The 22837-nt window shown below is 34.5% G+C and overlaps 1 protein-coding gene across 1 annotated transcript in view; it reads right to left on the minus strand.

Moving 5' to 3' along the window:
* The window catches only part of Smu1 (Smu1 spliceosomal factor), a 178470-nt gene that overhangs the window by 16036 nt on the left and 139597 nt on the right, over window positions 1-22837 (minus strand). The window lies entirely within an intron of this gene.

The raw sequence follows: 22837 nt of genomic DNA on the forward strand, positions 1-22837 counted from the left end.
CTGAGAGAATATTGCAATATTAATTATTCATTAGCTTTTTTTTTTTTTTTAATTACTGTTGTGTGATTAGAATAAGACTGTCATATCTTAGATAAAGGCAGTCATTCCAATTTAAGTTTGGATGGCGAACTTAAATTGGAATGACTCAGCACTTTCTTTAAACAAATGTTCAAATTTATACCAACATCAATTAAGTGATACAAAATAAATAACGGAAAAAACTCACGTAGAAAGATTATTTAATAGTATAATTTCCGCCTGTGTGTCACAGGCATCTTCAGTACATTAAGCTCAATTTGAGCTTAATGTACTGAAGATGCCTGTGACACACAGCGAAAATTATACTATTAAATAATCTTTCTACGTGAGTTTTTTCCGTTATTTATTTTGTATCGATATGTCTACTCACGGTATACCTCTTTTAAAACTTATCAATTAAGTGAGTTTCAGACCACAGGATATTGTGGTCTGTATCTATTCTGTGCAAGCCAAATTTCTCAGATTTACTGTTGCTAATATAAGATCGGATATATAAGAAAGACATTCCTCTTTGTACAATGGTCGACTGCATAGATTCACCTACTTACTAATAGCCAAATTTTAAACCGATTGAAAGCTCAGATTGGTAACTCCCATGTATTCATAAAAAATTCTTCCAATTTTCTAGATAAAGTGAAAAATGTTTCCCTACAGCCCACTAATTTAGCTTTGATGTAGAATCTTTCTTCACTAATATTCCTCTTGAGAATACACTATATCTATTTTTAGAAGCATTTCCACAGGATATAGTGAAATTATTCACCTTTATTATGCACTCCGAATATTTTATCTGTCGAGAAAAGTTTTACAGTCAAGTTGAAGAAACTGTAATGAAAAGTCCCCCCCCCCCCCCCCCCATATACACGTGCTAACTTTTATTTAGAACATTTAGAAAACATCCTTTTCTTGTCCATACACTCTCAGCCTTCATTTTTGGTTCGTTATATAGATAATGATTTTGCTATATAACTCCATAATGAAGAAACATTGCCTACTTTTTTATCTAATATAAAAAATCTACAAAAAATTAGGGAAATTATTTACTTCCATTTATTGAAACCCAACTTTCAATGGATGTTACAATCAATTCAATCGGCTAATCATTCATCACAGACGATTGGAATTATAAAAAGTTTATTACGATGTGCTCATGCTATTTGTTCTTACACCTCAACTATTACAGTAGGAACTCTTAAACATTAAATGATATATGAAACTCAAGCTTCTCAGAAAGGACCACACAACAGCTTTTTAAGAAAACAGTTCTGGCATCTCAGAACCCATTTCCAGAATTCTTAAGAAATACAATTTAGTGGCTACTTTTCTTCCCATCAACAAATTATCAGCATGATTTCAATCTTTCAAGTAATAGTCTCCTCTAGTTCCCTGGTGTCTACCAAGTTCCTTGTAATTATCATTATTCTTACTTTGGACAAACTGGATGCTCAGTAGAAAAGAGAATACAAGAACTCCAATCTTATATTAGCAACAGTAAATCTGATAAATATGGCTTGTAACAGCATGGAACCAATACAAACCAAAATATCCTATGGTCTTAAACATGCTTACTTCATCGATGTCAGTGTATAAATTTAAATGTTTGTTTTAAAGAAAGTGCTGAGGCCTTACTTCACCATCCAAACTTAAATTGGAATGACTGCCTCTCTACCTAAGATATGAGAAAGTTTTATTCTAACTGCACCAGTAATTTTTTTTAAAATAGCTAATGAATAATTAATATTGCAAATATTCTCTCAGTTATACCACTGCATTGTTTTATATATACCACATGCGGCTCTTATTTTTTTAAAATCAATCCACTGTTCACGTTCTACCTTGTAATTAACTGTTGTCACCACTGATGGTGGTGACAATAGTGATGACACCACTGATGGTGGCCTGTAATATTCAAGCTGAAATGTATGGCCTTAAATAAAGAGTATTAGTTATTCCTTGTTAATTAAAAGAAAGAGGTATGAAAGAACCTACAAGAGTTGTTTGAAAGGTTTTGTAAAAAAAAAAAAAATATCTTAAACATTTTTTTTTGGAAAAATCACCTCTATTTCTCAACATAGTCTCCATTGAGGTATACATATTTGGTCCAGCGAGATTCCAATTTTTTTATCCCATCTAAAAAGTAGGATTTGTCAAATTGTGGAAAACAATCATTGACAGCCTTGATGACATCCTTGTTCGAAGAAAAATTTTTTCCCACCGAGCCAAATTTTTAAGTTTGGGAACAACAAGAAGTCACATGAGGCCAAGTCTAGAGAATATGGTGGATGTGGAACCAATTTGAACCTCAATTTGTGCAATTTTGCCATTGCGACGGCCCTTTTCCAAATAGTCTATCATGATAATTCCTTGGGAATCACCCCCCCCCAAAAAAAAAAAACAGTGCCCATCACCTTCCCAGCTGACAAAACGGTCTTCACTTTTTTTGGTGCTCTTTCACAGGACATAGTCCACTATTTTGACTGCTGCTTGGACTCAGGTGTGTATTGGTGGATCCAAGTTTCATCTACAGCCACGAATCGACGCAAAAATTCCTGCGATTGTGATTAAACATCACCAACTTTATCCAAGTGTTAGCAAACACAAACAAAGTTTATGTTTGCTCACACTTGGATAAAGGATTAAACTAAATTTATTATAGTCTAACCAAGTGAAAAATAAACTTTCAACGTCTTTCTCTAACTCCAGAGTAATTTAATAATAAGGTAGCACACCTTATGGCAACTCCTATAGGTAAAGATTGACCTCTCCAGTGATTCTGCCTAGTATCTCCATTTCAGGGCTTGGCTCCCACTGACGAGACTTCAATAAAGGTCGAAACCGGTATGGGTAGTGGCCCTTCCCTTGATGCATAACATTATACATATCCGCAAGGAGATGTGTTTTGCATTATGGGAGATACTGAGATAGGAGTGATGGTAGCTTGGCCACCTTTGTTACGAGTTGCCTGGTGTTGTACTACCTTACCCCAGTCCTGAAGATATTTTCAGCCGCAAACTTTGTTTGCTCACACTTGGATAAAGGATTGAACTAAATTTATTATCATCATTATTGTCCTATTTACACTATATAACTGTAGTGTTTTGAAGAGCTTTCCTCTTGGCACCTTGTCATATGCCTTTTCCAGATAAACAAAACTTAAATACAAATCCTTGTTATATTCCCAAAATTTTCCAACTATTTGTCTTAAAGTGAAAATCTGATCCTCACAATTTCTATTTGGCCTGAATCTAGCTTACTCTTTACCAATCTTACCTTCTGCAATTTTACTTAAGTGTTTCTCAAGCCATTGCTCAGAATACTTCCATAAATATTATAGAAGCATACTGAGAACACTCAGTAGGAAAATACCTCTGTAATTCTTGCATTCAATTTTAATTTCCATTTTTATGAGAGCTCTGCTCCAATCATCTGGAATTTGACCCTCTGACCAAGCTTTCTGAATTATACAATGCAGCCACTATAAAACTTTTATTACATCCACATCTGTATATTTCATTTATTCAAGCTGTCTTTCTACTTCAAGTATGGATATGTATTCCTGTTGGGAGTTTTCTACCATCATGTTGACAATGCTTATTTCATGTAGCAGTTTTTCAAAGTAATTACTTGAGACATCTAGAATATATTCATCTTCATGCCACCTTTATCGTTTCTGATTCCTTTTGTAGTGCTTTTTCCTCCATATCTAAGGTTTTTTCAATGGCCTCCAGAATATTTTACTACCTTCCTGATATTTATTTTCTATATTCTCACCAAAATCTTTCCATGAATTTTATTTAGTTGATTTTACACAGTGCTTCACTTTCTTACATTTTTCTCTGTATTCTCTAACTTTCGATATGCTTTCTTTTCTTTCACTATCCACTTTAATTTCCTGAGTCCACCAAGGAGTTATGATTTTTCTATCCTTACAGACTACCTCACCACATGCCTCTCTGGTTGAATCAATCAATGTTTTCTTCAGGATTTGCCATGGAATCTCCAAGGTTTGGTTCTTGTTTTCAAATTCTTTCATTTTTTTCTTCAACCATGTTTGTGTATTTCAGTTTACAGTTCACCTCTAAAATCTGCTCAACCTTGATTCATTTTAAAACTTTCTTAAACTCTTCTTTTAAATATGAAATTCAATTTTTTCCTGCTGCAAACTAAATAGTGATCACTTTCTATTTCAAATCCTCTGTATACTCTAAATCCTCTTGTGCCCTGAACCAGTGGGAAAACATCACTATCAATAAAACATAATCAGTGAGACTTTCTTATTTCTTGCATCTTCTCTCGATATAAATTTGTGTACATTTTTATGTTGCAAGCAAACATCAGATGATACCTAAATGCCACATCCCATCACTACCAGGTACTAAAAATAGAATTATTCATTCCTTATCTTATGTGACAGAATTTACAGAATCTCTACTAATATAGATAAAAGAAACCAAGAACTCGACTACCTCAGCACCATCTTACCAAAGAATGGTTTGAACAAGACATTTGTCAACAAAATTCTGCATCAACCTCCAATACAGCTGGATGAACATGAAAATAAAAAGATCACTAATTCTCCTCTCCTATACAGTCTATCACAAATAAGATATCAAGGTTTCCACATCAACAAATATATAGGTTGAATTATACCCATCCCTAATTTCTTGAAATGTCTAAAACCTCCCCAAAAAACCTGGTATCTACAAGATCAACTGTACCTGTGGTTTGTGCTATGTAGGATAGACAGGCAGGTTGGAAGAGGTACAACAATGAGATCACATCAAGGATGCAGAGAATGAAAGGAAACACAGATCAGGACTGGTAGCACATACAATCAAAACCAAACATTGACTATTATGGCAACAAACTATAGTTTTTCTCAAAAGCATTCAAGGAGCCAGCTGCAATGATTAAACATTCTTAACAGTGCGGCAAAAAAATAAGGGATGATTTTATATCAACTCTGGTCTTCTCTAATTAAACACGACATGCACAAAGTTGCCAGTAGTTTGCAGCAGACCAGAAACCAGCAAACAACTTCATAGCACATGTACACTTTCATTGTTATTCCTGTTTTCATTATGTATATTACTCGTTATAATCTGATATTTAATCACTTATTTCTCCTTATAATTCTTATGGGAAGCATAAGATTTTTCATGAAGCAGTAGTTGAGCAGTCAATAAATTATGTGCAACAGATTTCTAGTATGTTCTCACTCCACAAAAGCCTTTGCAACGATGTTTTTGTAGACTTGCTTCCATGCTGTAGGGTGGATGCAAGTAGAGTATAATATAGTGTATGGATGATAAAGAACAAGTGTTAGTTCAGGAGTACATTTCTTAAGCATAAATAGCAGGATTCCATTAGGACAGAAAGACTTTTCAGCATCAAGGTTGCTCAAGATTTTTTTAACAGAAGGCAACAGTAGGCATATGATGCAATGTTATAGGTAAAGAAGGGGATGATGATATGTGTATTTTCTTTAGGTGCTGCTTTACTCTCATAATAAACTTAATGGAATAACAACAGCACACAGAAATAATTAAACAGCAGGTTTGATTGTTTCAATATTTCACTCTGTCACAGAGACATCTTCAGGAATACAGCATTAAAATTGGGTATGGAAAAAATGAAATCAGACTATATAAAGATTAAGTCTTATGAAGAGGCACCCTTTCTGGTTTACTGTTGGCTAGCCTTAATTGTATTAGTTTCCCAAATCTTAAGAAGTCTGACACAACCATATTTATTAAAATTAGGCAGGTTTTTTAAATCTGCTACTGATTCTAGAAAGTCTTTCAAGTCTGTATTTTCTTGATGGAGCATAATACTTTTCTTCCATCTGATTCTGTACAAGGCATGGTCAGATAGAGTTGACTGATCATAGTTGTGGCAGTGAATGTATTTTTTGTGTTCATCTAGGCAGATGTTAGCAGATCTCTCAGTCTGATTATAGTATGATAAGTTGCAAGGACAAGGACCTTTGTAAACACCTGGAACAAAGGGGGTGGGTGGAAAAGGGAAGCTAGTTTCATACGAGGCTTGAAAGTAGTGCAGAGATTATATTTCTTTAAAGTTCTGGCTATTTTTTCTGAAGTGCTCAAATATAGGGCAGGATAATGGCATTACTGTAGTCTTTATGTTGCGAGGGATGAGGAGGTGGAAGAGAGAGATAATTTGTAGATCTTTTTGGTATTGTAACCATTGGACAGAGAAGTTTGGCAAATAAAGCTAATTTCAGCTGAATGGAAAGCTAAGATGGAACAGAGGTTACAATTTTTCTTATTTTATTTTTCTATAGTGAACTGGATTCTCAACTGTTGACTGCTGAAGTGGAGGAAAGCGTAATATCTCTAAGCCATGTGGCCAAATAGAGAACAAATCATCAATATATTTTCACGAAATAGAAGGTTTGAGATTGGTAGTATCAAGGACATGTTTTTCAAAATGCTCCATATAGAAATTGACCAGGAGGAATGGGGGAGAGAACTCATGGAAATATCTTCTGTTTATATAAAGTGCCCTTCCTAGAGAAGTAATCTGTATGGATAGCAAAATTAAAGAGATCAATAATGTTAAGGGGGGGGGATGCATTTTTCAGTAAATTCACATTGTCAGAAAGGGGAATATTTGTGAATAAAGATGTGACATCAAAGCCCACCAAGATATCATTATTGTTTAAAACTAAATTTTGGGTTAATCGTAATAAGCTACTGGAAATTTTAAAAGATACAACATTCTTAACAAGTTAATTAAAGCAATTTTCAATATCTACAACAATAACCAAATTAAAATAAAGATAGCTGCACAAAAATCTGAATCACAGAACACAAATGCAGGTGTTCTACAAGTCTTATAATGTTATTAATATAAATATTAAAGAGGTGATAGATATATTAATAACATTATAAGACGGTAGCTTTAGCATTCAAATAAATGACTGCACCAACATGAATACAATTTTATTTGCTGATGAACAGGTTCTAATTGAAGATAACGAAGATTCACCACAGTGAGCAGTCTTCTCATTAAATGAAATAGCAAAAGCATACAATGCGGAAATCTCCGCTTCCAAAATCAAAGTCATGGCATATAAAGGCCAACATTCAATTATAAGCAAAAGTTGCATTGAGGATGATATTATAGAATAGGTTGGTTAATACACGTAAATAACTAGGCTACTACTTATCTTATGAAAGAAAGAAAGACATGAAACATAAAATAACCAATTATATAAGATTAACAAAATCTATTAATCAGATATTCAATCCAAATTTAATAAGCAAGAAAACAAGAATAGCAAGACCTATTCTAACATATGGTTCAGAATCCTGGACCATAACTCAAGCAGATAGAAAAAGACTGATAAGCTCTGAAATAAGATTCATGTGCAAAACAGCTCGACTTCAAAAAAATAGGTGATAACTACTTTAGACTATATATATATATATAGAGAGAGAGAGAGAGATGGAGACAATATACAGAAAGAATGAGTGAAGGAAGACTCCCCAAAGAGATACAGAGATATCAATCTCAAGGGAATAGAAGAAGGAATAGAGAATGGTCTTTGAAAAGACTGGAAGAGACTCTTCCAGACCTATTACTGGAAAGGAAGGAGAAGACTAAATTTTGGATTAAGGATTTGAAATGCATGGAATTTTTTCATATAAAAGGAAGTGTTGCCAGTAAGTGGAATTAAAGATTTAGCTAACTGTTTGACTAATTTAAAGGAGGGAGAGTCAGAAGCATCTACTGCAAGATGAAGAGGGTAATTGGGTTTGTGAATTTTATCCAGCGGAAGGGGGGGGGGGGGAACTAAAATATTTGAGTGTTTTAACAACTTCAGGAGGTCATGATGTGACAATTTTTAGAAGCCTTCTTAATGTATTTTTCTGAGACTTGGTAGGATCATAATCTAGTTTATAAGTAGTGCATTGTCTGAGCAGCACATTCATTTTTCTGATTATAATCACTGGAAATGAGGACAACAGTAGCATCACCTTTGTCAGTTCTAGTAATGATTATGTTTTTATCTTTACTGACTAGTGTTGTTTCAGGAAATTGACAATGTAGACTAAATAACTACTAAAAATGTTAATATTACTTCCTATATTTTATCCAAGTTAAATTGACATCTTCAGGGATTAACACACTGGCATCAAACATGTGCACACTTCAGTAACAAAGACGAAACAGGCAAGTCTAAAGTCGTATAATTACACCAGAGGCTTTGGTTGGATTGAATATCAGCAGATGAGGGTTTCTAACATGACAGGCAGTTTGATACAACCCTATTTGTGTTTAGGTTGGGATAGTTCATAACAGCTGCAGCAGATTCAAAGAAAAGCCTCGCAAATTTAAATTTTCTTCGGTGAAGTATGGTGGCTTTTTTCCCCAACAAATCCTGTGCCAGGTATCCAGTTATAGTCATGGTGTTCTGATATATGAATATTGGCTGTCCTGCCTGTTTGGCCATAGTATGAACAGTTGCAGGATATATCTGGTACACTGCAGGGTATATCCAGTGGTTGTAGTTGTTGATCTTTGGGAAAGCAGATAAGGGCTGCTAGCTTTCTGTGCAATTTATAAGTGGTCACAACATTTTTTTAAAGATCTTGATCACATTTTTTTTGAGAGGTCATGAACAAAAGGGATGGTGGTGGATTTGCTATAATATATATTTGGAAGAGGGAGGGGAGGGTAGGTACTGGGTGTTAGAATTCTTTTTATTAGGTGGGGGGGGGTTGCTATTGGCTAAAAAGGTGTTTTTTATGTGATCAAGTTCCATAGTGAGTGCAGCATTAACTAAGCAAATTAATTTTGCCTGATGGACAATGGTTTTTATAGTGCCTTTTGTTGGGAATGGGGTGTGACTGTTGATAGATGTATTTACTTGTGCACGTGTGTAGATTTTTGTAGATGGTGAAGGTAAAAGATCCATTTGATTGTCTTGTAACAGGGGGTGTCTAGGAAGGGCAGACTGTTGTTACTATCTTTCTATTCCATTTAAACAGCTAACGTGATAGGAAAGTGTGTAAGATGTCCATGCCATGTAGCTAAATAGTGGGCTTGGGGGGGATTTAGGGAATTCTTTTCAAATGTCTCCATAAAAAGGTTTGTCAAGGGGAGGAAAAAGGGTGGAGCCCAAGGCTGTTCCTTCTATTTGTAGAATTTTTCTTTGCCAAACAAAATAATCTGAGTTCATAGTGAAATGAAACAAGGCTGATATATTGGGAGGAAATTCTGCTTGGATAAGAGTCAAGGTGTCCTTAGTCAGATATTTGTGAATAAGGAGGAGACATTGAAACAGACTATTAGTTTAGTGTTGAGGAGTGTGAAGTCATGTATACCGTACTTAAAATGGGCTGAGCTTTTTATATGTGAACCTAACCTACACAAATATGGTCATATAAAACTGCTCCTATATAGGAAATCCTCATCTGCAGATATTCAACCCAACTGCCAAGAACACCCAACCAAAGCAAACAGGTGGCATAATTATGATATTAGGTTTGCCTCTATCTCCTCTATTCTTCTTTGCTGAAGTGTGCCTACATGTATGTGTTTGATACCAGTGTATTAATCCCTGAAGAAACTAATTTAACTTTGGCAAAATAAGAAAGTAATAATTAAAATTTTTAGTTATTATTTAGTCTATGTTGTCAATTTCCTGAAACAGCACTATGTATGGTAATCAATGTATAAGCCTAAACACCAGGATGTCTTTGCAGAGTTTACATAGTGCATTGAACTGGCTACTGAAGAGACTTCTTTTTTTGAGATGTTTGTCATAAGATGCTAACAACGAAAAGGATGTTGTTGGCAATATTAGGCACCAACAGGGCTGGTAAGTATGACAAGCTTAGGAGATTGCTTAGATCAGTACCATGGCATATGAAACTGCAAAGGCTGGATATTGATGGTGCATGAGAAATAGTAAAGGATTGTTTGAGGGAAGTAATGGCAGACTGTATACTGTGAGTCAGGAGAGCAAATCAAGCGGGAATTAAATAGATGAATATCATTATTAAGATGGAGTTATAAAAGAAAAAAGGAAAAAAACCATGGAGGAAATTCAAGGAGAAAGGTGACCAGCAAGCACATGAGCAGTACAAAGCACAGGCCAGAAGGATAACCAGTGTGGTAAGAAAGGAAACTTGCAGTACAGGCCAAAGATAATCCCAAACAGTTCTTTTGATATGTTGCAAGTAAAAGGAGGCATGTTTATGGCAGAATGATTTTAATGAATGCTGACAGTAGGGAGGTAACTGAATCAGTCAAAATAGTAGAATTACTAAGTGAACACTTTACAAGTCCTTTCTTTTAGTGTTGCATGGTGATCAGCATTCATTTTAGAAATTATGGACTTTACAACCACGTTATAAATAACTATTTTAATTTCTTGACGTTTTGATCTTCACATCATCTGGAGTATATACAAACATACAAATACAAGCTGAGTTACACAAAATAAACTAAAATAACAATGATTTGATCACAGGTTATTCAACTGGCATGACCTCTAGCGAGAGAAAAAAAAAAAAATCAGAAACACACAACACTTCATAAACATACTCAAAGACATTACATTAGAAAAAGATGATTTATTAGTCAGTTTTGACGTCTATGCCCTCTTTACGAATGTCCCAATCAGTGACACAATCCTTCTTTTACAGAACAAATTCCCTCCAGATATCACAGTGCTCTTTGTGCATGTGTTATGTTCTGGTTATTTTGTATGGTAAAACGCTTTCTACCTACAAAAAAGAAGGCACAGCCATGGGCTCGCCTTTATCTCCCCCTATTGCAAACTTCTATATGGAACATTTTGAGCAACATGCTCTCGAGTCCTCTCCATTAAAACCCAAAGTCTGGCTTAGATACGTTGATGATGTTTTCGTGATCTGGTCCCATGGCTGCCAGACACTTTCCTTAGCCACTTTAACAAACAACACAAACACATACAGTTCACAACTGAGATTGAAAAACAGAACACACTTCCATTTCTAGATACACTTGTCACACATCTTCCTTCACTGTTGACTGGAAATCAACACATACTGGCCAATATATACACATAAACTCCTACCACCACCACCCAACACAAAAACTAGGTGTCATTAATACTCTAAAAAACAGGCTTTGAAGATCTGCTCTAATGAACATGCACTGAAAGAGGAATTTAAAGTTATCAGCAATACTTTTCTAAAAAAATGGCTACAGCCAAAACACTTTTAACAAAATTGTCTACAAGACCTCAATAAAAAACAAAGATAAACCAGACTACAATAAAACTTAACCATTCCTTACATTAAAGGGAAATGATATAAAATAAACAGAATATTAACCATTCCTTACATTAAAGGGACATGATATAAAATAAACAGAATACTACAAAAATACAACCTCAAAGTCAGCTTTAAACCTCCTGCAAAATTAAAAAAAAAGAAGCTTATTCAACTCATCCAAAGACCCACTCCTTCCACTGGCCCACCCAGGCATATACTGTATTTATTGCACCTGTAATATACCATATATAGGAGAAACAGGATGCACAATTCCTATCTGATAAAAGGAACATAAACAGCATTTAATATAATAACTTCGGTGAAGCTGGCATTTCTGATCATGCTGAACACTCTACATAGAATTGATTGGAAAAGCACCAGTTGTTTACATTACACCAAAACATGGTATGAATGCAAATTTAAGGAAGCCTGTGAGATTCTTACCAACCACCCCAATCTGAACAATAATGATGGTCTAAAAATCCCAAGCATATGGAAGGCACATATTTTACTCACGGAACCATTCTCTCCAACAGTTAACTATAAACAGGACTGTAGATAATCCACAATCCTAAATCAAAAATAACAATTGTAATGATAAAAATGGGACATCATTGTTACACTGAAAGAAGACTATCGATATAAAAAAGAATGTTTTCTCATGTTATGTTAAATAGAATTTAGCTTTGATGTAGTTTCTAAAATTAAGTTGTAAGAATTTTTTTTTTTCCCTCTCACTAGAGGTCACGCCAGTTGAATAACCTGTGATCAAATCATTGTTTCTTTAGCTTATTGTATGCAATGTAACTCAGTTTGTACTTGTATATACTCCAGATACTACTACTACTACTCCTTGACATTACAGTCCATTTAGGACCTGGGCCTGTCTCAGGATAGCCTTCCATTCTTCACGATTCTGTGCCTTGCTCCTCCAGTTCTTTACTCTCATTTTCTTTAAATCATCCTCCACATCATCAAGCCATCTCCTTTTTGGTCGTCCTCTGGGCCTAGATCCACCTGGTCCAGACATGAAGACCTTTTTTACGGCTCTATCATCCCCCATTCGCTGAACATGTCCTAGCCATCTCAGTCTTCTCACCTTTATTTCAGTAATAATATCCACTTCATTGAATTTCTCCATTATTTCTTTGTTATTCCTCACTCTCCAAAGTCTATTCTCATTAATTGGGCCAAAGATCTTTCTTAATACCTTTCGTTCCCAAATTTGTAATCGGTTTTGATCTCTCTGAATCATTGTCCATGTTTCGCAGCCATACAAAAGCACAGGTTTGAGGATTACTTTATATAGCTGGATTTTACTTTTTATCGAAATCAAATTAGATTTTAATAATGGCTGAATACTATAATAAGTTCTATTTGCAGCAGCTATTCTATAGGTAATTTCAACTGACATATCATTACTTTCTGTTATTACTGAACCCAAATATTTGAACTGCTGGACCCGTTCAAAGATTTCTTCATCTACTGTGAAACTTTGGCTGTTTCCCAATTTTTGTTTATCCCTGGCAACAATTAAGTATTTTGTTTTAGTTTTGTTTATTTGTAGTCCCATTTTCCTTATCTCCTCTCTCATTTGTCTATAACCTTCTCTAAGGCTTCTCTCAGTCCTTGCAATACAGTCCACATCATCCGCAAAAGCAAAAAGCTGTAGACCTCTATTCATAATAGTTCCACCTCTGTTTATAATTACATTTCGTATTACCCTTTCAAGGCATAGGTTGAAAAGCATATATACTCCAGATGATGATCTTAATATGAAGATCTAAACGTCGGGAAATTAAAGTCCATAATTTCTAAAATGAACACTTTACAAGAGTATATCATCTAAATGGAGATATTGTAATAATGAGAGATGTAAAGACTTATATGGAAACTGAAGTAAATGAGATGGAGGTGGATAGCATATTACAGAACCCTGATGTGAATACAGCTATGGGATTAGATGGTATACCAACACGAATTTTACATGAAGCTACTAGGGAATTTGGGAAACTTTAATTTCCAGAGCTCCTGCCCAACAACTAAAACTAGCTAGCAGCACTCATCCTCACATTGTATTCCTGAACGTGTTTCTGTGATAAGAGACGAAATATTGAAATGATTAAACCTGCTGTTTCTCTTTGTGCTATAGTCATTTCATTAAATTGTATTATGGCAGTGATATGCTATCATCATCTATGTGGGAATTGGATGAGAAGAATGATGCCAGGTTGACCTTAACTTCAGGTGATGTTGCAATGTGACCATTTGGATGAGAAAGAGAAGTGAGTACAGATGGACAAAAAGTTACGCCCAAGAAGGGACGACTCTCCCAATTTTTTTTTTTTTAAATTAACACTGACAACAAATCCCATAAAAAGGTGAAACAATTTAATAAATTAATGACTAGTTTTATACATCACTATTGTGTATTTCTTCAGATTAATCTGAGAAACACAAATATAAAGAGGTATTAACAAGGAGATTTTTGAATTACAAACTCACCCAACAGATGCTGAAAATGTAGGAACGAGATATCACAAGTATGGGTCATTATAGCATAAAACATAATTGATGGAAGTTTTTTCACTTGGCTATGCTACCAATTATATATTTGGTTTAATTATTTATCAAAGTGTAAGCAAAGAAAGTTTGTGCCTGAAGTATTTTCAGGACTGGGGCAACTTGTGGTAAAGGTGGTATAAGTTCTCATCACTTGCCTTAGTATCTCCCATAATGCAAAGCACATCTCCTTGCAGATAAAGAATTAAACCAAATACATAATTGGTAGCATAGCTAAGTGAAAAAACTTCCATCAACTTATCTCTAATCCAGAGAATTTTAATAATAAGGTGTGACACCTTTTGGCAACTGGTATAGGCAAATATGACTTCTCCATTACTTTCACCTTAGTATCACCACCTCTGGGTCTGCTCACACTGATGAGACCTCAATAAAGGTCGAAACTGGTTGAAAGCTTGGGTGATGAATGGCAATGTTGTAGCCCATGAAGTTAACTGAGGCATGGCTCCTCAGATGACATATGAGCAAATGAGCGACTCTGCTCGGTAGTGGGGATGAGCCTGCCACGGGGTAGAGCCAAAGCTGAGAGTTCTTCTCAGTGGCAGGGTGAGCCTGTTACTGATGGGAACAATGCTGAGTTTTTGGAGTTTGAGGTCAATATGTAGATCTCTTATGTATGTTGCTCAGAGCTGATTTAATATCAGACCTTAGCTTTTTATTACACTGGATTGGACATTGTATCATTTCGCAGCCTTCTTAAATTTATGTACATAAGTAATAAAATCCTATGTGTGTGTGGTATTTTAGTGAGTTGAAAGTTAATTTGGTTTTTTTGTTAGTATTATGAAAGGCCAATTCAGATTTATATGCTTGTTTTTCTCCAACATATCCCATCTGTCAAATGTAGCAAAAATTCACAGGTTGATGCAGTTGTTTTGTTGGTCTTAACATCATGGAGATTTTTTGTAGAGGTCTAAAGGCAACTTTTAAGTTATGTTCCTGTATAACTTTTGCTATTTTGTTTGCGAAATTTTTGATATTAGATAAAGAAACTGTGCCTTTGTAGTCATCTGGCTGTCTTCGAGCTTGTGATGGTTTATTCGAGATGTTTTTAATAGTTCTGATGTTGTAACCATTTTTCTTTAATGCAAGTTTATTCTTTGTTTTATCATCATCACTAGAAAACATAATGGCTCTCTCTTTCAATATTTTTGATGATACCTCATTTTTGTACCAGGTGGTGGTGGAAATTGGCATGTAGTGACTGGTATTAAACTTTTTTTTTTCTGTATACTTCAAAAGTAGGATTGCTATGATCTTCAGCTGAGATTAGAAAATACAAGAAGAAAATGGATCTATCTTTTTTCTACCTTCTGATGTAAATTGGATTTTGTGATTTAAACCATTAAGGAAGTCAGTGAAGTTATGGAGAGATTGATTTGAGCCTTGTCAAATAATGAAAACATCCATGTATCTCATCTATAATTTTGGTTTGATATGGCATTTTTCAATAGCTGTTTGTTGAAACTTTTTTAGGTATAGGTAGGTAAGCTAGGTGTGGAGAAATTGCTGCACCCAATGCTAAGTCTTTAGACTGTTCAAAATATCAGCCTTGGAATTTGAGACAATGTTTGAAAAGTTTAACAGTATTACGTGGGATGATATAGCATGGGATGATGACTTCTAAAATTGAGATTGTTTCTTCTCCTGGAACATTTGCAAATAAATTTTTACATCCAAAGTAGCTGAAGAAGTACACAATGATGTGTAAAACTAGTCATTAAGTTATTAATATGTTTCATCTTTTTTACCAGCATTAATTTAAAAATATGGATGCTACAAGCTATGGGAATATAAACTTCATGACTCCAACTGGCACAGGTGGCAAGTTTTCTACATTTGGCCCTATCAAAGTCAGACTTACCTCTTTTTTGATGGTTTTGTTAGTATTGTGGGCTTGAGTGTAGCCTGTGAATGATTCTGGGGTTTGCTTAGAAATTAGTTTAGGCCATTGGCTTTTTCTCTTAACACTGCTATATCTCCTGTGATTCCTTCGTATAAACAGCCTGCTAATCTTGTCAATACTCAAAACTTCTAATCCATTTTCTACTACAAATGCCTTAGTATTAATTAAGCAATGTGTATGGCAATTTGCTTTTATTGACTGTTAAGTGGGAGGAGTTTTATTTAACATATCTGTGGCCATGGTGCTAATTATCTGCCATTTGCTTATGAGCTCACAGTATTAGCATGTGTCACTGATAGCATTACAGTGGCTACTTAATACGTGCTTGATGAACATACCAATAATTGCAGTTTTTGCATTAATGAAAATAATTCTCTAACATGCGGTTAGATTATTTTTTTAAATCAAACTTGAAAAAATAATTTGAGAATTTTGTCATTGTCTAAAATAAACTATCAAGAATGAATTTTCATTCCAGTGTAATAGCATTCAGCAGAAAAGTAAGATAAAAATATCTGTTCCATGTTAGTATGCATTTTTAACACAGTTAAAATTTTTAAGCTGTAATCCATACTTGGACTTGCTCAAGGTCAAACTAAGTAGCAATCTTAACTGTTTTCTCAACTATTAATAATGGGTGAAGGAGGAAGGGAGACAAAAAATTTATTAGCTTACTATTAACTTGGTTTTGTAGCTGCATCTTAGATGCTAGGTGAAAGAAAGAAATGCATACTTTTTACCATACAGCTTTAATTTTAACATATCCATGCTGGGGCAAGAAGAAACTTCTCAGAGTGTCTCTGAGCTTGCAGCAACATGAGATGTTTTCTTATACTTCCTGTTTGTGTATTGGCAGAGAGGCTACACATAACGATGAGTTCTTTGATTATAACCAAATCAGCATGGGGAGGAAGGGAGGGTTTGTTAAGATATATTAGAAACCAATGATTAAAGAGAATCCTATATGTGGTTGGTATATTTAAATTACTAATATATGTAAATATGTGAACTGATATTAACGAGACATGAGCCATGTGAGAATGATTGACAGATATAAAGAAAAGAAAGAACAGGCCTGAACAGAAATGCTTTCATTAGATACAAATGAATTACTAACAATTTACACTTGTATTATATGTGCATGCATCCAGTAAATTGCTGGGATGGAGAGAAATAAATGATCAGTCCTATAACCTGTAGACATGTGCTCACATTTATGATGGACATAATTTAAAAAAATAAACTCATGAGAGGGAAAGATATTTGTTTTCAAAATATAAATGACTTACCAATAATAAACAGTGGTGGTATGCAAAGGTGAATAGCTATATTGAGCTATTCACCATATAGCTTAGTGAATAGCTATATGGAGGACCTTATCCATTAACAATGTTGATCTGGTGATTCACCTAAGGCATGGCAGAAATATATATGAATGATTATTTTTTGTAGCAGTTCTTGAATTTTATACAAACGATCTCTAGTGTCCAAGAGCATTATTACAGAAGTATAATTTCGATAAGGATTCAAAAATTTTCTTCATCTCTTCCTTGCATGCAGGTATACATTTCTTGAATTTCACATTCTATTTTGTTCTATTGGTTATAAATCATTAAGAGATACATTAAGCTAGAAAGCAATGTGCTCTCACATAAATTAGAACAAAACAGTATAGATGGTGGCCAATAAGAGCTGAAATTATTGCTTCGAGTCCTAAAGTAAGGGTTTACTGGAGAGCTCGAAGAACTTATGTAGGATGGATGTCATCCAAATTCATGGAATTTTTATGCCAGCATTATTGTAAAGATTAGGATGGTTGATCAAAATTTCACAGGCTTCTCTAAATTTGCATTGAAGCCATGTTTTTGTGTGATATGAGAAACAGGTACCTTTCCAATCAATTTGGTGAAGAGCATGATCTGAGAGACCTGCTTCACCAAAATTGTTAAATATAATGTGTCATCTGTGTTATGCTTTAAGGAGAGGAATCGTGTCCAGTTTCACAAATATAAAGTAAGTTACAGGTGCAATGGATATGGTACCTCAGGGTGGGTCGGGGGGGGGGGGGGAAAGAAAGGTTCAGCTTCCTTGGAGGAGTTGAACATTTTTTAAAAATTTTATAGGTGGTATAAAAGTATCATTAAGATTGTAATGACATGGAATTCTATTTATTTTATCTGATAACTCCTTAATGTATGGGATAGCGGTTTTACTATAATCTTAATGATTATAGTAATGATGATTATTTGCATTTTTTGATGAAGTTCTATGAAGGACTTCATTGATGGTATTTTTGCTATAGTCATTGTTTATAAATGTATTGCTAATTATTTGTAATTCTTGTTTAAGAGCTCATTCATTAGAGCAAATTGTTATAGCTCTGTTTTTGAGAGTGTTAATGACTCAAAGTTTTTGCGAAGGGTGGTAATAAGAGTTAGCATGTATATATTGGCCAGTGTGTGTAGGCTTGCAGTAGAAATGAAGAATAGATTGCCTGAAGGAAGATTTGTGACCAGTGTATCCAGGAAAGAATTTAGTTTTGATTTTCATTTTCTATGGTGAATTGTATGCACACATGTTGTTAGTTTAAGTGGCTGAGGAAGGTGTTTCAAGTTTGGCAGCCATGTGGTCAGATCAGGGCCGGTCCGAGAGTATCTGATGTCCCTAGGCAAAGAAAATTTAGGCGCCCCTATATAGGGGTGCCTAAATTTTGATTGTTAGTTTGAGGGATACCCCATAACTTCCCTGCTCATCTTGGGACAGACCAGAAGGAGGAAAAATCTCTAAACTTGAGGTTAAGTATACAAAGATCAGGGGAGTGGTAGAAATAGAGAAAGGCAAAAATAATGTAGGATCATCAGCAAGCCCCAGAAAGGCTTGTTTGTTATTATTAATCAAGGTTTTACTAATTTATTTCAAAGGTTGTAATTTTTGCCCATACTATGTAGCAAAATCTGGCGCCCAGAAGTCATAGTGCCCCTAGGTGTTGCCTAGGTTCACCTAATGATAAAATCGGCCCTGGGTCAGATAACAAAAACCTTGTAAACCTAAGCAAAAGTGTAGGTTTTAAAGTAAAAGAATTTAGAGCACTTTACTCAAAAAGATTCCATATAAAAGTTAGCAATTGGAATGGGGGGGGGTAGTAGTGAGCCAGTGGCTGTACAGGTAAAAATTATTTTGCCACACGAAGCAACTAGAATGTAGTATGTGGACAAAGAGAGCCATAATATTGGGTATGTCACTGATTTGTGGGAATGACATTTGTGGAAAAGATAGAAACATGAAAACTGACTAATAAATCATATTTGCCAAGCGTTATGTTTTTCATTTTGTTTATGAAGTGTTGTGTGTTCTTTATATAAGGGGGGGGGGGTGATCTACCAACTCCTTGAGTTTGACGTTAATTTCTTGACTAGGTAATAATTAGGGCTTTCTATATCTTCAACTATCGACTGAAGTGAAATGTAATGTTTGTGTACTTTGGCAACCCCATATATTCTGGGAGAGTGGGTGTAATGTGGTAACAGTTTTTTAACAGTGCCAGACTTAAATAATTTAACAGTTTTCTTCTTAATCCTGTTAGTTGGATTATAGTTCACAAGTTGATGAGTGCTGCTATCAAAGACTAATTGATTCATTCGATGAATGTAAGGGATCTGTTTAGGATGACCATAGCATTACTGTTGTCATATTTGTTATAAGTATATCCTTATTAGCTTTTAATGACTACTTTGCTGCTAGTTCTGCTTTGGTGAGATTGCTACATATAGCTTTTGTATTATTGGTTTATTATAAAACATTACTGGTTTCTTAAGTCCATAAAACTTCATGAAAAAATACAAATAATATACATTACAGTAAACCCACAGCTATCCCATATATTAAAGAGTATTACATAAAATAAATAGAATTGTATGATATTACAATCTTAATGCTGCTTTTAAACTACCTGTAAAATGAAAAAACATATTCAACTGGCTCACCATGGGGTATACCATATCCATTGTATCTGTAACTTATCTTAAGTTGATGAAACTAAACACACAATTCCTATCCATAAAAAAGAACACAAATGACACATTAAATTTAACAATTTTGGTAAAGCAGACTCGCACACCATGCACCAAATTGTTTCGAAAGGTTCTTACATCACACAAAAACCATAAACCATTGAAGTATAAACATCAATTTAAAGAAGCCTATGAAATTTTGATCAACCATCCTCATTTTAACAATAGTGACATAAAAATTCTAAGAATCTGAGGGAAAAAACATTCAGCCCAATTAAGTTCTTCAAGTTCTCCAGCAAACCCTTATTTTAGGACTAAGCAATAATTTTATATCTTATTGGCCACCATCTATGCTGTTTTGATGTGAGTAATTATGTGAGAGCATGTTGCTCTCTAGCTTAATGATTTGTAACCAAATAGATAATAATCATAACAAGCTTTGATGTAGTAAGGGTTCTTTTTTTTTCTCACCAGAGGTCAGGTCATCAGTGTTAATAGTTGACCAAATTACTATGACTTAAGCATACTGTGTAGATTGAAAAATAGCTTGTTTCTTTGAATATATGTATATGCTCCAGATGATGACATTGATATGAAGGTCAAAACATCGAGTGATTATTTTGGTTTATATTAAAATTAAGTTTTACTACAACATGGTAGTTGTTTCCGTAATTTTTTTTTAATAATGAATAAGAAAGCCAAATGTTAAAGAAAATTATAAAAACAAGTATTTTAAGTAAAAATGAAAAGAAAAAGATCCAGAGGTTGTTGCTGTTGTCCTGAATTAGGTCAAGGTGACTAAGGCAAGTGTTAATGTCTATTTCACAAGACAAAACCTCTGCTACCTCTGCATGAGAACACTCAATGAATATTCTGTTGAAAAAAAAACCTTTATTAAAGTTTGTTACATTCTACATGGGATTAGGATATAGGTCTTTCACCAAAGGGCAGGAATGACAGATATAAAGATGGGTTGATTCAGCTGGGAGTTCTTTAGCAGTGAAATGTAAAGCCTAATCAATCAGATCCAAAACAAATCATAAACCAGTTTGGAAGAAAATTGCTTATAAGAAACTCACCATGATATACATCATGTGCATATCATAAATAAACATGATATACAGGTATACATCAGAAAATGGTGATGACTTAATTTAACATAATCCAATAAATGATTTATTTTTATAACGAGGAAAGAATAATGTTACACCATATGCTATACAGATAATATCAAATAACAAATGGTTAATCTCCATCATATAATCTGATTATCCTAGAAAGCCCGGTGTTAGCTATTATTCATTATACAGATGATTATAGTGGCATTAACTCATAATACTGTTAAGAAAGTAATAAATTTAGTTTAATCCTTTATCCAAGTGTGAGCAAATAAAGTTTGTGCCTGAAAGTATCTTCAGGACTGGGGTAAGGTAGTACAGCACCAGGCAACTCATTGCAAAGGTGGAGCAAGCTAACATCACTCCTATCTCAATATCTCCCATAATGCAAAACACATCTCCTTGCGGATATGTATAATGCTATGCATTAAGGGAAAGGCCACTACCAGACTAGTTTCGACCATCATCGAGGTCTCTTCAGTGGGAGCCAGGCCCAAGTAGAGATGCCAGGCAGAAGCATTAGCAAGGTCATCTCTACCTATAGGAGTTGCCAAATGGTGTGCCACCTTTTTAATAAATTACTCTGGATTTAGAGAAAGATGTTGAAAGTTTATTTTTCACTTGGTTAGACTATAATAAATTTAGTTTAATCCTTTATATACATATACATATATATGTATTTTTGATCTTCTACTCGGTTGAAATGATACATTTTAAAGAATAAATTTTAAATGACTTTAAACCGAGATAAAATATTAAATTTTAATGATAATGATACAACTAGTTTCAGCGTTTTACAGCCTTCTTCAGGTATCCACTAAAGGCAGAACACAGTAATAAAAAATTGAAGTTACAAAAAACTGAGAATTACAGGCAAAAAATGCAATACATAATTGACACAAATTGTATTTTTCAAGTCATTCTATCTAATGTGCTATTGTTTGTTGCATGCGTGCTTGGAGGTTCTCGTGAGCGCCAATACTGAACAACTGCAGTATGGCTATCAGGGATGTTATAACTCAAATTGCTGTTTAAATGTTCAGGATTAAGGAGGGTTTCTCTGGACTCCATGATTTTCCTTTCAAACTCATCACTACAGCGAAAAATGTTTTCGGATTTATCCCAGCAACTTTAGATCGTCATAAGGGTTATTAGAGAAAAGAATATGACTGGATAGCGCAGATGCATGTGATCTTTTATAGGAGATGTCTCTCTTATGCTCCTCAATATGCAGTTTAACAAATTTGTTAGTCTGTTCAAAATAAGGAATATTACAGTCACACCATAACTTGTAAACACCTGGATATTTCAGGTTATGATGAATAGACTTCGGATGGCTTATAAGATATCATAGCAAGTTTTGACATTATCTCATTATTTACTAACGTCCCTACTGAGGAGGTATTAACATTACTTAAGGACAAATTATCTAAAAAGATATTTGCTTTATTAAAGCATTGTATTCAATCTGGCTACTTCAGATATAGGGACTCCATTTACAAACAAAACTAAGGCCTAGCAATGGGCAACCCTTTATCCCCAGTTCAGGCAAACATTTTCCTGGAAGATTTTGAAACGAACTCCATATCGTCCTTCTCATTTAAGCCGAAACTTTGGAGACATTATGTTGATGACATTTTCATTATATGGAGTCACGGACACACATCTCTCATGGATTTTCTTCAACATCTTAACAGCCAGTATCCTAATATAAAATTCACTGCCGAACTAGAATGAAATAACTGCCTTCCTTTCTTCCTTTCCTGGATGTAATTCTTACACGATGCTCTGATAGATTTAAAATCTCTATATACCAAAAACCAACTCATACTAACAGATATCTGCACTGTCAATCTCATCACTTTCCACCACAAAAGCTTGGAACTATTT

The sequence above is a fragment of the Typopeltis vanoorti genome, chromosome 1, assembly GCF_054136105.1.
Source record: "Typopeltis vanoorti isolate ZY-2024b chromosome 1, IOZ_Tvanoo_1.0, whole genome shotgun sequence".
NCBI classification, from domain to species: domain Eukaryota; kingdom Metazoa; phylum Arthropoda; class Arachnida; order Uropygi; family Thelyphonidae; genus Typopeltis; species Typopeltis vanoorti.